The sequence below is a fragment of the Chroicocephalus ridibundus genome, chromosome Z (genome assembly GCF_963924245.1).
Source record: "Chroicocephalus ridibundus chromosome Z, bChrRid1.1, whole genome shotgun sequence".
Taxonomy (NCBI): Eukaryota; Metazoa; Chordata; class Aves; order Charadriiformes; family Laridae; genus Chroicocephalus; species Chroicocephalus ridibundus.
The window spans coordinates 51,371,308-51,385,852 of NC_086316.1; the positions used below are offsets into that span (position 1 = coordinate 51,371,308).

The 14,545-nt window shown below is 38.1% G+C and overlaps 1 protein-coding gene across 4 annotated transcripts in view; it reads right to left on the bottom strand.

The window, feature by feature from the left end:
• Positions 1–14,545, bottom strand: part of CCDC171 (coiled-coil domain containing 171) — a 153,702-nt gene that overhangs the window by 2,521 nt on the left and 136,636 nt on the right. The gene's annotated exons all lie outside the window — the stretch shown is intronic.

Consider the following 14,545-nt stretch of genomic DNA (forward strand, 5'->3'; position numbering starts at 1 on the left):
AAGTGCTACAAATACTTACAGAAAACTTTTACTCCTCTTCATTATCATTTCTAGGGTGTAGGTTTTTTAATCAAGCAAACAAACTTACTCTACGGTCTCCCTGTCACTGTTGTTAGGAAAAATATGCCATACTTAAACGTTGAAGGTATTCATTTACTCTAAAACATATTTTACCATCAATTGAAATCAAACACTTAATACTCTTCAAATGTTAGCCTGTTAGAAGATAGCCAGAGAATATACACTGAATGTACGCTGAGGGGGAACATGATTCATATTTCATTGAGTCTCGACATTCAGTCAAAGTTATAAAGGTTAGACCAGTTAAAATTCATCATTAAATAACTTCCAGCACCAAAACATTGTGCATCCTACTTTGAAAGATTATGGATAATATCAGTATATCAGCATTAATAATTTTTTAAAATACTAAATAAAGACACTCTGTATTCCCCTAAATATCCATAATAATAAACAAACTGAAGAAAACACAATGCCATATTGCTCTTCTGCCCTTTAGCAAGGTATTTTACCCAATGCACTTACATAGCTGTGGAAATAACAATCAATTATTTCATCAGGTCATAAATATGTGAAAACTTCACATGAAAAACATACTTATGGAAAAGAGAAAATTTAAGATACTGAAAGACCGTTACAGTGTATGTGAGGTTTTAAACACTCTCTCTTTGGCGTTTCAGGAAGGGTATACATGCATACATAAACACACATAGAGGCAGAAATGCATATATACAGAGGCACAGATTCCAATATACATACTCATAGATATCCAGAGAGAGGCAGAAGGGTATGTGTATATTCATATTTCAACAAATCCAAACTCATCATATGTGTAAAGACACATGCGTGAAAGATTCCCCTCTCCTCTGTTACTATTGCTGGAGAAAAATCAATGGTTGCCTCCAACACCTACTTCAACAGTTCCCTTTGATATGGACTCTTTTGATTTCCTGATTCACCGTAAGCCAGACAACAGATACTGTAAACAGATAGGTTATGTTAGACCTTCATTAAGAACCCATACAGTAGCAAATTTAGATGACTACTTCACGTAGATAGTTAAAATGAGGTAGTGCCTTGAGGTTTTCTAAACTACGGTGGTGATGAGGATGAGATAACCAGCAGAACTGGAAAGCATGATGTGTAACTCTCTAGCTTTTCAGTCCTTCTGGTCTCAATGCTATGCAGAATAGGAACCACTAAAAAGCCAAAGCACAAACGAAATTTACTGCACTTGTATAAGCACATCTGAAATGAGATCTCAATGAAGGCATCCACCTATTTACACCAATTAACAGTCTGTTACTTATACACTTTAATCAGCTGACCACATAGCCAAAATCTCTCCAAAATAAGAGTAATTCATAAAATAATATTATGACAATTTTGAAATAAGCAAATAACTTGTGATGTTCTAAAAACACTTCTGTGTGTAGAAAAATGAGATCAGTAAGATATAAGCTACAAACAAGTTTCACTCTGGATAACAAATATTGAAGACAAATTTAAACATATTGGTTTGTACTGCTTTCAACATCTCAATCAGCATATCATAATGAGTAAAAATCACATGCTACAATTACATTCTCATATTACTCTTTTTCCAGATGTAGTGAGGGTTTTTTTGAAGAATATGGCATCAAAATCCCAGTAAGGAGGTAAGAAATCAGATTTCCTTTGAGAATTGCAAAAAAAAATGTACGAAACTTACTGATTGGCAGCAAGTCAATAGACTATGTTACAGTAAAAGCTTCACTGTTGGGGGAAAAAAGCTCTGGTTTAGTTATCCAGATCCTGTGCTGCACTTCTTACAAAGAACAGAGTACTATTCACTGAATAGAAGGGAAATAGGATCTAATAGCAATGTGATTGATGTAAAAAAAAATCTTGGCTGTTACTCATAAGAACTGTTTTGATCCAATACCACTATATACACTCATGATGAATAAGAAAACAGGATTTTATGGTTTAGAAGAAAAAATACTCAGAACTGTTACAACACTCATTGTTTGAACACATACCTGTATGCAGGAATCTTAAAGGCAGTTATAATTTCCCCAACAGACCTCTTTCAACATTATTGTATTTAGACACCTTACTAAAACATGTATTAAACTGACAAACTCAAATGACTATGCCCGAGCTGTGATGATAATCCATCATATAAATATGCATTTAGGTAATTTTTAAAAGAGGAATTATGTATCTTAAATAAGGTGTCTGTTCAGGTAAATCTTTAGCGTAGCACTTTTATTTACCCGATAAGCTGTAAATGATTCCATCTAAACTGTTACACTTCATCAGGTAAATAGATATTTAGGACACAACGTGTCTAGCAAAAATATGCTTTCAAAATATTTATGTAATGTAGTAATTGGACATGTCCTGTGGTCATTTTTCAAAGTTTGATAGCCTAATTTTATAAAACATGTTTTCCTAAAGATCAAAATATGAAAGGTTAGTCTATATTATGGAACAATTGCTTTCTAAACTATAGTTAACTCAAGCAATTTTTTAGTATTAGACATGGAAAAAGATTCCAAAACTATTCTTCTCTATAGTTTTTCTTCTGTGCCTAACATTTAGGATCTAGTTTACAGGTTGGCTCATGATACATGAGGCATTTCACCAAAGTTAAAACTGATTTAACAGTGGGTTGCTTCATTATGTATGATATCGTGAGGAAATATTGTAATACCATCATGTACTATATCCTCCTATATGTTTTCATTGTGATGCCAGCATCATGTTGTGATCAAAGACACCCCATTTTGCTTTTATATATCAATACTTGTGGAATAATATGCACAGTTAGACACTTGGAATTAGAAGACTATGCACGTGTTATGACAGTGGTGCAAACAGGTAACTGCATAAAGAAATTCACTGTATAGAAGTATGTTGTTTTGTCTTCAATCGTAGGAGTAAAATCTATAACCAGAGCTGAAGCCACAAATCAGCCTTTCAAAGTCCATGCAAGGATAACTTTACTGGATCACAATTTTCACTATAATACCACACTACAACTTTTCAATTCCACACAACAATATGTGTTGTCACATATTGTGACAACACATGTCACAACAATATGTCACAACAATAACTCCTTCCAATTTTGGGATTTCCCACTACTAAATTTTAGTCACTTTAAACTGCTTTCAAATATTACATCTCAAAACACAGCAGCCCAAACTTCCCTTCCACTTTCTTATGACATATAACATTTTATATTACAAAAAAAATCAGATAAATAGAAAGTGGTAAGGTTTTTATGAGTTAAGGTTTCTGGGTTGTGAATAACTTCACCTGAGTTAAGAAAGTAACAAAATAGCTTAGAATCAGAACAGAAAATGACTGAGTAAGGGACGAAATAAAAGGGCAGAAGGAGTAATACTGAAGTTACAAAATAATACGAAGCCTCAGTTATAGGGGTTCCCTGTGTGATGATGCAGATCCAGTTATAAGCTCAGTGTTACATCTCAAGCCTAATTAAAGACAATTGTTGAATTACAAAGCCAAAGTGTGATCTGGAAATCACTAGACTACAGGATACTTAGGTGTGTGAGGATGCCTGTTAGCAAACAGAAGCACAGAGGAGCAACCTGTACTTTCTTCTGAAGTCTAGCACCCCCTAAAATCTCTAGAAAGTTCCTCAAGAGTAGGAAGAAATGTAAGGTAAGCACAGACACAGGGAGCGATGGGGAGAACGTGAGAAACAGCTAATATATTTCTCTGCAATTGATTTCTGATACTGATTCCTCTCACCCCAAATCTAGAACATACATATACACAGTAATACCAGTAGACAGCAAATCAAATGGCCAATAATGTTCTTTTCATCTTCTCCCACCTGTGCTATCATTGTATCTTGCATCGTTTCACTGTGGCAATAGCAATTCCAATAAGTGTTAAAGAAACAACCACTGTCTTCGATAACCATTTTGCAGTACTTATGTGGAAAACCTATTTCCCTATAAAGATGCACATTTTCAGATCATTCACAACCTTCTTCTCAGACTGCTATTTCCAAAGCTGAGTTGACTTTTGCCAGACAATGCCAATGGAGATACAGTATGCTGCTCATTCTTTTGCTGTGAAAAGTAGCTCCAACAGGCATTTTGCACTCTCAGTGAAATAAATAAAACATCAGACTCATGAAAACGCTAGAAGCTGGTGCTTAAAATGTAAAGTATTACTAGTGGGTGTTAGTGCAGTATAGTGCTAGTTAACAAACTTCTTCAAAGCAGGAATGTATGCTGGCCAAAACGGTAAAGTTTGCTTCCCCTGTCAATGATTTTGCAATTCTGTATGCTGATGCAGTAGGACTAAATTGGTGCTCTGACACAAAGTAGGAAAACGGTAACATTCGGTATAAATTTTAATTGTCAGCACTCCTGCCTGGTTTCTGCAAACAATTTGCTATCAGAGAATAATTCAATGGGTTGCCAGCTCATTGCATATTAAGTCAGAAAGGTAGACACACAACACACTTTGGGTGCTGCTAGCCAACAATATTAATGTCTTTTTTCATTATCAAAGAATTTTCTCTTCCACCTCCAGGAGTTTTTAAACAAATAGATGAGTCTGAAATATCTGGAAATAATTTTTTTTTGTCCTGCGTTTCTAACACTTTAGCAATTAATGTATTCAGTGAAAACACATTCTAGAGGCTGAATTAAAAACAATTAAGAGAAAGACTTCATAATATTGTAATTGTTTTTCTAAAAGAAAATCCTGTTTTATTCAAACATACTTAAACCTGATATGTTTGAAGAACACATGGATTGGACGGAATATCACATCAGATGAACACCTTATCTTCTATGTTTTGTTGGCTTTGCGTGGCTAATTTTAATGATTTCTAAACCTTTTAGCCAAAATCCATAATGCAGCCTATATAGTAAATTCCTCTTCCAGATGATTCGTTGGAATACATTGCAAATTCTCTGCACTACCCTAATTATAACAAAACATTAGGCAAACTATGGAGTGCACTATTTTCATGGTGAAATGTATTAATTTCAGTCCAGGTTTCCAAATTCTTCAGTATGTTTTGCCCATGCTGCCTACCACTGTCTTTACACTTTCTCAAGAACGGAAGCAACTTTTATTTATTAATTTTTAATCTGAGTAGCTAACCCAAATGGCTATTGGTTTATCTTCTGCTGCACGTTGCAAACAACACTGAAAGGTACGCTGCACTCTTACTGAACTGTTGTGACCCGTCTCCATGATTTACATCGGTGCATAAGATTGTCACTATCTTTAACTGACACTCCTCTTGCTTCCAAGAAAGCTTTTCCTGCTAAGTGAGTTTTCCCACAGCTTTTCATTCCCTTAGATCAGTATTTCTCTCTCTTATGGTTCCCTCTCAGGTCTTTGATTCTTTCTAGCAACACGAGGAGAAAGTGACTACAACTAGAGACTAAAACACTCACGACACCATACTGAGGCAAAAGCAGCTCATGAAGTAGTCCTCCCCACTTAGCCTTTTCTTCTTCTAGTGCTAGTGGGAAAACAGTCCCTATCTGACTAGTTAAAGTGTCAAACTCCATACTCTCTTGAGAAATGTATTCAGTCATCAGCTGAATTCCTAGACAGTGTGACTGTCTGACGTAAGCCTTCAAAGTTTCGCCTGAGTTGCATGTACACTGCCTCTCTAGCAGAAAAAGGAAAAAAGTGTATTTACATTCATTTTGCCAAACATTAGCATCTTCTGTCCAATCATTTGAATGCAGAAGTGTTAGGAGAAAACAGCTTAGAGAACAAGGGTTGACACATACAGTGTGAAATCTTAAGGTGCTTGAATGCAATGAGGGAGAAAGTGAGACAGAACCACATTTCATCTCCCTAACTGTGCTATAGTCCACATGAACTTTGTGACAGGTCTCTGTCTCTCAGCCACACTTCACTAGCTTCTGCTGACATTCAGCTGTCAGACAGCAACCCTTTACCATGCCCCTAACATGCTCTACAGCTTCACCCAATTAACTCGCTTTCACTTGACATTGCAGCAAAAAGCTTCATAATAGGTGGTCAAGGTGCATGGTGTCTGCTTGCCCTCTAACTGCTCACGCACAGCAAAATGCTTAGCTACCTTCCTTTTTGTCTGTTTGCTCCGAACTGGAGCAACTACAATTTAGGCATTCTGCTGTTAAACAGGACAAGGACAGCAGACCTTTGCCAGTGGTGCATTAATCTGTCTTTGGTTTACCAAAGACTAATTTTAATGCAGAATCCTAGAGCTAATCATCATAAACATTTTGGCAAAAAAGAAATTACACTGATTCAGTAAAATACTTCAATCGCTTTATAATTAATAAAGATATACTGTATCAGCAATATGGATACAAGGGGAAAAGTTAGTTATTATTTCTAATAGTAACATTTAACAACATAAAGGAGAAAGGTCTACAAACAATGAAAGTGTCTTTATGATTCAGCTTTCTTGCATTAAAAAATCTTTAGGCATTCAGAAGATTAATTTTTGCCACACATTTCTGCCAAATATGCAATATTTTTGAGGAATAATATTCAGAAATACAAATCTATGTAGCTAACAAAACAAATGAACTATTAAAAAAATGGAAAGCAACATTTTAGGATTCTCCTGATAGCTTACATAAGAATGAGAACATGGTACTCACTGTTACTTTGCAGACAGAGGCCTTGAGAATACTCCCATCCGCTCACTACTTCTCTCAAGTATATTTGTATTAAACATGTGAAGTAGTTCAGAAAAGGCCCTCAAAAATCAAATACACAATAGGTACTGATGATATTCAAGTGCTCTTTGCTGAAGAGGCAATGCTGTTAACCAAGGCTGGAACTGTCTGGATGAGCACTGGTGTCTGGACAGTGGAATTAAGAGAGTTGCTCTAGCAAATGCCTTCTGGTGGCCTTATGGGTTTCAACTATCAGAACTCCAGCAAGGCAAGACTCAAAAGACTACTCATGAAGCCCTTTCAGATTCTGGTGTTTGCTAAACTACAGCAAATTCAGGTAGGTTATGTAACCTTTTTGCTTTCCCAGCATATCTACAGGGACAAGTTACCTTGAAGTTCTCTCTAAAAACCATTGAAAGGGCATTTTTTCACACAAGAAATCTGATTTTCATAAAGAGAAGCAGGCATCCAGTTTGTAGAAAGTGTAAGCTCAAGAGAAGACATAAGCATGAAGGAAAATAAAAAGGAAATGCATTGATTGAGGTGTAAAGCAGATACCTCTCTCAACCGGACTTTATGGAAAGGACACGGAATGAACTTTTCTTTATGAAAGGTGGTGAAAAGAAGCAAGTCATAAGGACTTGGAGCTCGCACGCCTCTGGCAGAGGTTGGTGATACAAAAATGGGTAGTTTTGCAGCAATGAAAAAAAACACAGCAAACATTTCACTCAGATTTGAAGTAGGAAAATGGTATGACTCAGACTTAAAATGAGCACCAGAGACACACGAGGCCTCTTAGTCAAGAATATCATTGCAGATCTCTCCAAAAACCTTTAAGTGAGCAAAAAGTGATGTCAGTCCACCTGGTTGTAAGAATATAATCTGGTGATGTCTATAATACTGAAGTTAGAAGGGAAATGCTGATCTCCTGAATTAACAGCCTTTAGCAGCCCTTAACAAACAGCAGACTGATGTTAGTTCTCAGGAGACAACAGAGTTAGGATCATAAACTGGAAACAGACATGGTTTGTGCAACCTATCTAAACCTATTTGAAAAACACACTGGTTGTAACGTGTTATCCAAAATACAGACAAACACTTGCATGCTGAGTAAGAACATCTGCATTTGTATTAGGCTACAGGCTAATCTAAATCTCAGTTCATCTAAATAACTGCATTAAACTGAGTAGCCTCTTAAAAAGATCCTCTAATGACAGAGCAAAAAATTACTGACTTATACTACATGCTTAGAAATCAACTATTACTACTGTCAACTTAATTTTCTCAAAATTAAGTTTATTTTTAAAATCGCCAATGATTTTAAAAGGAGGACAAAGACTTCCACGCTTTTGCACTGGACAATGCAGTGCACTTTTCTGGATTGTCCAATGCAGATGTGTAGCCTCCTACCTCCCAGCCAAAATAATAGAATCACAGAATGGTTTGGGTTAGAAGGGACCTTAAAGATCATCTAGTTCCAAACCCCCTGCCATGGGCAGGGACACCTGACCTTGAACACCTCCAGGGATGGGGCATCCACAACTTCCCTGGGCAACCTGTTCCAGTGCCTCACCACCCTCACAGTAAAGAATTTCTTCCCAATGTCTAATCTAAATCTCCCCTCTTTCAGTTTAAAACCATTACCCCTTGTCCTATCACTACACTCCCTGATAAAGAGTCCCTCCCCATCTCTCCTATAGGCTCCCTTTAGGTACTGGAAGGCCACTATAAGGTCTCCCCAGAGCCTCTCTTTTCCAGGCTGAAAAACCCCAATGCTCTCAGCCTGTCCTCTGATCATCTTGGTGGCCCTCCTCTGGACTTCCTCCAACAGGTCCCTGTCCTTGTTATGTTGGGGTCCCCAGAGCTGGATGCAATACTCTAGGTGGGGTCTCACGAGAGTGTAGTAGAGGGGAGAATCACCTCCCTCGACCTGCCGGCCATACTTCTTTTGATGCAGCCCAGGATACAGTTGGCTTTCTGGGCTGCAAGTGCACATTGCTGGCTCATGTTGAGCTTCTCATCAACCAACACCCCTAAGTACTTCTCCTCAGGGCTGCTCTCAATCCATTCTCTGTCCGGCCTGCTTTTGCACCTGGGATTGCCCTGACCCATGTGTAGGACCTTGCGCTTCGCTTTGTTGAACTTTATGAGGTTCCCACAGGCCCACTTCTCAAGCCTGTTCAGGTCCCCCTGGATGGCATCCCTTCCTTCCAGCATGTCAACCACACCACTCAGCTTGGTGTCATCGCCAAACTTGCTGAGGGTGCACTCAATCCCACTGTCCATGTTGTCGAAAAGATGTTAAACAGCACCGGTCCCAGTACTGACCCCTGAGGAATGCCACTCGTCACTGGTTTCCACTTGGACATCTAGCCATTGACTGCAACTCTTTGAATGCAACCATCCAGCCAATTTCTTATCCACTGAGTGGTCCATCCATCAAATCCATGTCTCTCCAATTTAGAGACAAGGCTGTCACGTGGGACAATGTCAAATGCTTTGCACAATTCCAGGTAGATGATCTCTGTTGCTCTTCCCTTATCCACCAATGCTGTAATCCCATTGTAGAATGCTACCAAATTTGTCAGATTTGCTGTTAGTGAAGCCATGTTGGATCACCTCCTTACTTTCCATATGCCTCAGCATACTTTCCAGGAGGATTTGCTCCATGATCTTGCTGGGCACAGAGGTGAGACTGACTGGCCTGTAGCTCCCTGGATCTTCCTTTTTTCCCTTTTTAAAAATGGGACCAGTTCCCTCAGGACCCGCAGATGCATCTCATCAGGTCCCATGGATTTGTGCACCTTGATAAGGGCTCCATCCCCCTCCCCCATAAACTAGCTTAGAGAAAGATTCACTGGGAGGACTTACATTTGGCTCCCTGTAGGCTTGGGATAGTTTTCAAGCTTTTGTTTGCTTATCCAAACCAAGCATGTTAATGTTCATTCATCCCTAGTAAAACTTAGTTGAAGTAATTTCAGGAGGGAATTACTCCTTCTCCCACAAATTGCATGCAATATCTGAAGCAGTATATATTCAATAGAGTTCTAAAGGGTAGTTTTATAACAGTAATGGTCAGCGAAAACAGTTGGCTTTCTGCCAGTATTGCTTATAAAATATCAGTTGATATCTGAATAGCCTAAAAAAAATATTTTAGGCTCAATTTCAGTTGATGGCTAACATGTAGGTCTTTTGTAAATGCAAGATCCAAATTACACTAACTGGGCAAGGAATCAAGCTTATCAGTTATAAACAACTTGAGTGTGGGTGAGCTAGGTTTACTGTCTCTATTGGTTTTGGCTGAATTTATATATACAGTTATACTTCAGACTGAAATTAAATAAAAAAAATCTAATCATTACTTCAATAGAACTTTTTATACTTATTAGATTCCTGAGCACAATCAGCCTCTAAAAACTGCTCTTAGTTCAGGTACTAGATCATCACTTTCTTTGAGGCTTGAACATGCAGTTCGAGTGAGTCCACTAGGCAAATAGAATTAATATTTCCTGCATACCAATCATATTTTATGTGAATCAACACAAAAAAAAGCTAATGTAATTTCACCATTTCATATATGTATGCCAAACGTGTGTTCTAAAAGCACAGATGAGTTAAAACAAAACAAAACAAAAAACCACAACCCACCCCCACCACATACAACACTACAAACTTTTCATCAGGCATGTAAAATTTTTATCAGAAGAGTCATGGAGAACATAGAAGGAGACTTGGAGAGAGGTGTCTCCAGCTTTTTGGTTTGTAACACTGCAACACAATTTTAAAAAATCACTTTACATAGGGATGTTTCAGTAATTTGGTGTGCCTCCAGAATGATACCTTAAATTCCTTTATTTAGAGCTCCCAACTAGCTTATGCTCTTCTAAAAAATCGTATTTAAAGTGTAGTTAATTTCAGCAAGTTATTAAATTAAGCCAGAAATTCCTAAAGCAATAGGATGTTTTGACATGCACGAATTAAAATGAAATGAATGACCTTAAGAGTCAGAAAGCTTTGCAAACTCCTGGTTAAGTTACAATACATGCTCAGGCTCCCAAGTGCAATGCATTTACTAGACCCTGTGAAAGAAAACTTGATGTCACTGAGAGTCTGAAAGGCTAACTGGCCATAATCGTATAACCACTATATAAGCTGATCCTTTTGTGATCAAATGAAATCCTTGGTACTCAACAGAAGCTGAAAAATTTGTGAATTCTTTCATTATTGTGGCTCTGGCCTCCAAGGGCTTTCTTTGCCAAATTACTTGCAACACCTCAATAGGACAGAAGGCTTTCAAGATACTGGTGAACATACAAATTTGAGAGAGGCAAGTATTGTAATGTCAGCTTTATGGTGACATTTATTGAGTGAACTATGGGTTTATTGGCCTGTTTCATCTGAGGACCAGACCCAAAAGTGTGGTGTCTTAAAGCAACATGGCTTTAAAGGTTCCATGGGTCCCTCTCTGGAAAGCTGTTGGAACTGAAAAAGTTACACCATTTGAAAAGGATGAAATGGAATCATTGCATCATCATAATGTCACTTTGCTTTCCTAATAGCATCACATGTAGCAGGGAAACTCTCTGGGTGAATAACCACGCTATCCTTGGCTATATTTTTAATAATTTTTATTACTTACTGGGCATTTTATAGGTGCCCTACCTTCCATTAAAAAAACAGGGAAAAAAAACCCAAACAAAAAACAGTCAATTGATTACTTAACAAAAAGAGAGTCCTTCCTTTCCAAAAGGTAGCATTTCTGAAACAAGTCAACAAAACCCCCAAACTCTTGTAAAATGGGAAAGGAAAGATAGTTTAAGAAACACATTTGTTTCTAAGTCCTTTTCTTTAACTGAACCATTACGCAAACTGAAGAAAACGAAAGTTATTTGAAAAATCAAGATTATTATCACGATAACATCCTTTTAGATGACAATGCAGCTCTTTAACCTACTGTGTACTCGTTTCACATTTTTAAAATTTGTTCAAGTACCAGTTTATTCAACAGGCCAAACTGCTTCAGGGAGTCCAGTCTCTGGAGAAAATAGGTCCTTACTATGATCAGCTAGAAAAACTGTGCCTTCACTACATAATGTGGGTTTCACAGACTTCTACGAAAAATTTTTACACGTAATTTAAAACCAGCAACAATAAATAAATAAATATATGTTGGGTAAATATTAAGCAGTGTGACTTAAGTATGTAAAACCCAGTAAAAACAAACATTAAGATGTAACTTGGTGACTGTATGCCCTTAAATCATGTCAACATTACAGGAACAAAATTATGAGTTAAGAACAGTGTTATGCTTTACGTCCTAACTCTGAATTTCCTGTCTTTTCATCTCTGCAAGTCATACTATCTAATATATTTTAGAGGTTTGGGGGTTTTTTAATTTCTCACATTAACTTTTATGCTTAAAGTACAAAATGCATGCAATCAGGCAGAAGAAGTAGGTAAACACATGCATTTCTACAAAACCATGGTACTCTACTGTTAATATGTCACAGAAAGGAATGCAAATGTTTGGTTTTTTTTTCCCAGTTGAAAAGGATGCAAACATGCACAACTGTAGGAGAAGGCAGGGGAAAAGCGCACGAGCAAACCAACAGAAAAACAATCTGATTTTATAAATTCCAGAAAGGCACAAAGTAAAGGAGACTGCTATGGTTTGCAGCTACCCTTCTTTATCACTCTCATTATCTCCCTTTGGCCTGCAGAGGACCCACTCCTCCTCTGCTTGAACCACCAAGGTGAGATCTGACAGCTGAGAAATCTGCTGTGGGACCATGGGTGGAGATGATACCCAGCCTTGTGCTCCCATGACCTTCCTTCCAGTCGGCACACCAGAAGCAGAGACAAAGAGGAGATACAGCACCTGAGACGGTTGTCTCCTGTGGAGGAAAGTTTGCCCACTAGCTGGCACTGAATTCTCTGGTGGTGGGGCACTGGTCTTCTCCGCCATCCAGAGGGAAATAAAAACTCTAAGCATGAGACTTTGCTTTACAAACACTTCAAGTGCATCTTTTGAGGGGAATGCTTACTTCCCCACTATTTTAAATGTAGTTTTATGCTTAAGTAGATTCTCCAGGCCCAATCCAGTTAAATGTCAGTACAAATTTTTTATTATTATTATTTTTTCATTTTAAATGGGTGCATGTAGCATTACCCAAGTTACACTGTAAGTGGGGCATGCTGCACACATAGGCATTGCTGAGACTGGCTGAGAAAAAGGCAGGCTCCTGCAAACACTGCCCTAGGTCTTGCTCTCTTGTCTTTTTTCCCTGCGAACTGGGCAATGAGCTAGTGGTACACCGTAAACGAGAAACACCACAAAAGGCAACAAAAATCCTTCCACCTATCATCCCAACCAATTGAATTGCAACTTACAGGTAGCATCTACACATCTCGCGCTGTTTATCAATGCTAATGCCTGAACATCAGCACTGAATTTTCTCCTTATAAACTGTGCTTTACATACTTAGCTTGAAACACAAAACCAAACAGGTGTCAGAATACGGAAATAATTATTCACAACAGTATACCTCGCAGGATCTAAATTTAAACTGACAAGGAAATATCAGGAAGATGACAATCGGGATTGCATGGATTCATTTGCCATTTAAGTATCTGAGCTAGACTCATTCAGGTGCAGCTATGCTTTAATCCTCTACAAAAATTTCTCAGCGAATTCACAGTCTCAGAACAAACAGACATTCCCTTTATGTTTAACCCACAGTTTAGCAGGGAATAATAGAAGCTTCCCAGCTCTCTTTCTTGAAATAACTTCTTCAAAAGGGAGGAGGAAGCACCTTCTGGCCTGAGTAAAAGTCCTTGAGTCTGGAAAGAAGTGAATTTGTCTGCCTTTGTAGAGAATATTCCTTTTCTTCTATAAAGCCAGTAAAATTGTGTCCTCGGCTCTGTTCTTTTGTAAAAACTTTTTCCCAGGGTTAGCCGTCCTGGTCTGAAATACCCAGTTCTCAAAATAACAGCCTGTCCAGTACTCCCAATACTTTTATTTCTACTGCAGAATTAGCGGTATATGTAATAATATACTAAAGTTTCTTTTAATTTGATGTGCTGAAAATGTCACTTTGAGAGGCATGGGAAGAAGGCAAAAGAAACAGGGGTGTGTAGAAAACAGGAAGCAAACAGACGCGGCTGGTGAATAAAACTCGTTGCATATTACCAATGAAACACATTTTGAAAGACCACTGCAAAAACATCTAATAAGGAAAATGGCATCACATGGCTGTCTCCCAACTCACAGTTGCCCTCCACAGCAACTGGGGCCTTTCTGAAACATTCAGTTTCAGGAAACCCCATGTACCATTTTGCTAAGCAAATAAAAGGCTAGCTCACTCCAGTATTTCTCCTGCAAAAACTGAACAAAATGAGGCGTAGGCATCCGCTTCCTTCTGCTCTGTTAATCTGCTGCCCGCAGAGAATGAACGCATGATGATTTTTTTACAGGGCAAACTCGAACCTATACTTTAGACTTGTTTCCTCATCCAAATCATTAGTTTCTCTAAATCAATTTCCAATTAGTTGCTCTGGGAGGTACAATTGTTGCACTGGCCCGAGCATTTAGGATAAGAGATGAATACAGCTTCAGGTTCCAAGTGTCTTGTTTTCAGTCCTGGGAACTGAGGACCCTTGTTTGTGAGCTGGTAGTTCCAGTACCTCACTAGAAACACATTTCTAATGCCATAGAAATGCAAACCATGAAGGGAAAAAAAAAACAAGGAAAGGAGATTAGCTTCCTGAAAACACGACCCTCCTTTTTTGCGACTCAGCCAATGACTTGAAAGATTTGTTTTGTGCTTAACATTGGAACAAACCTGCGGTCATTTAGGAAC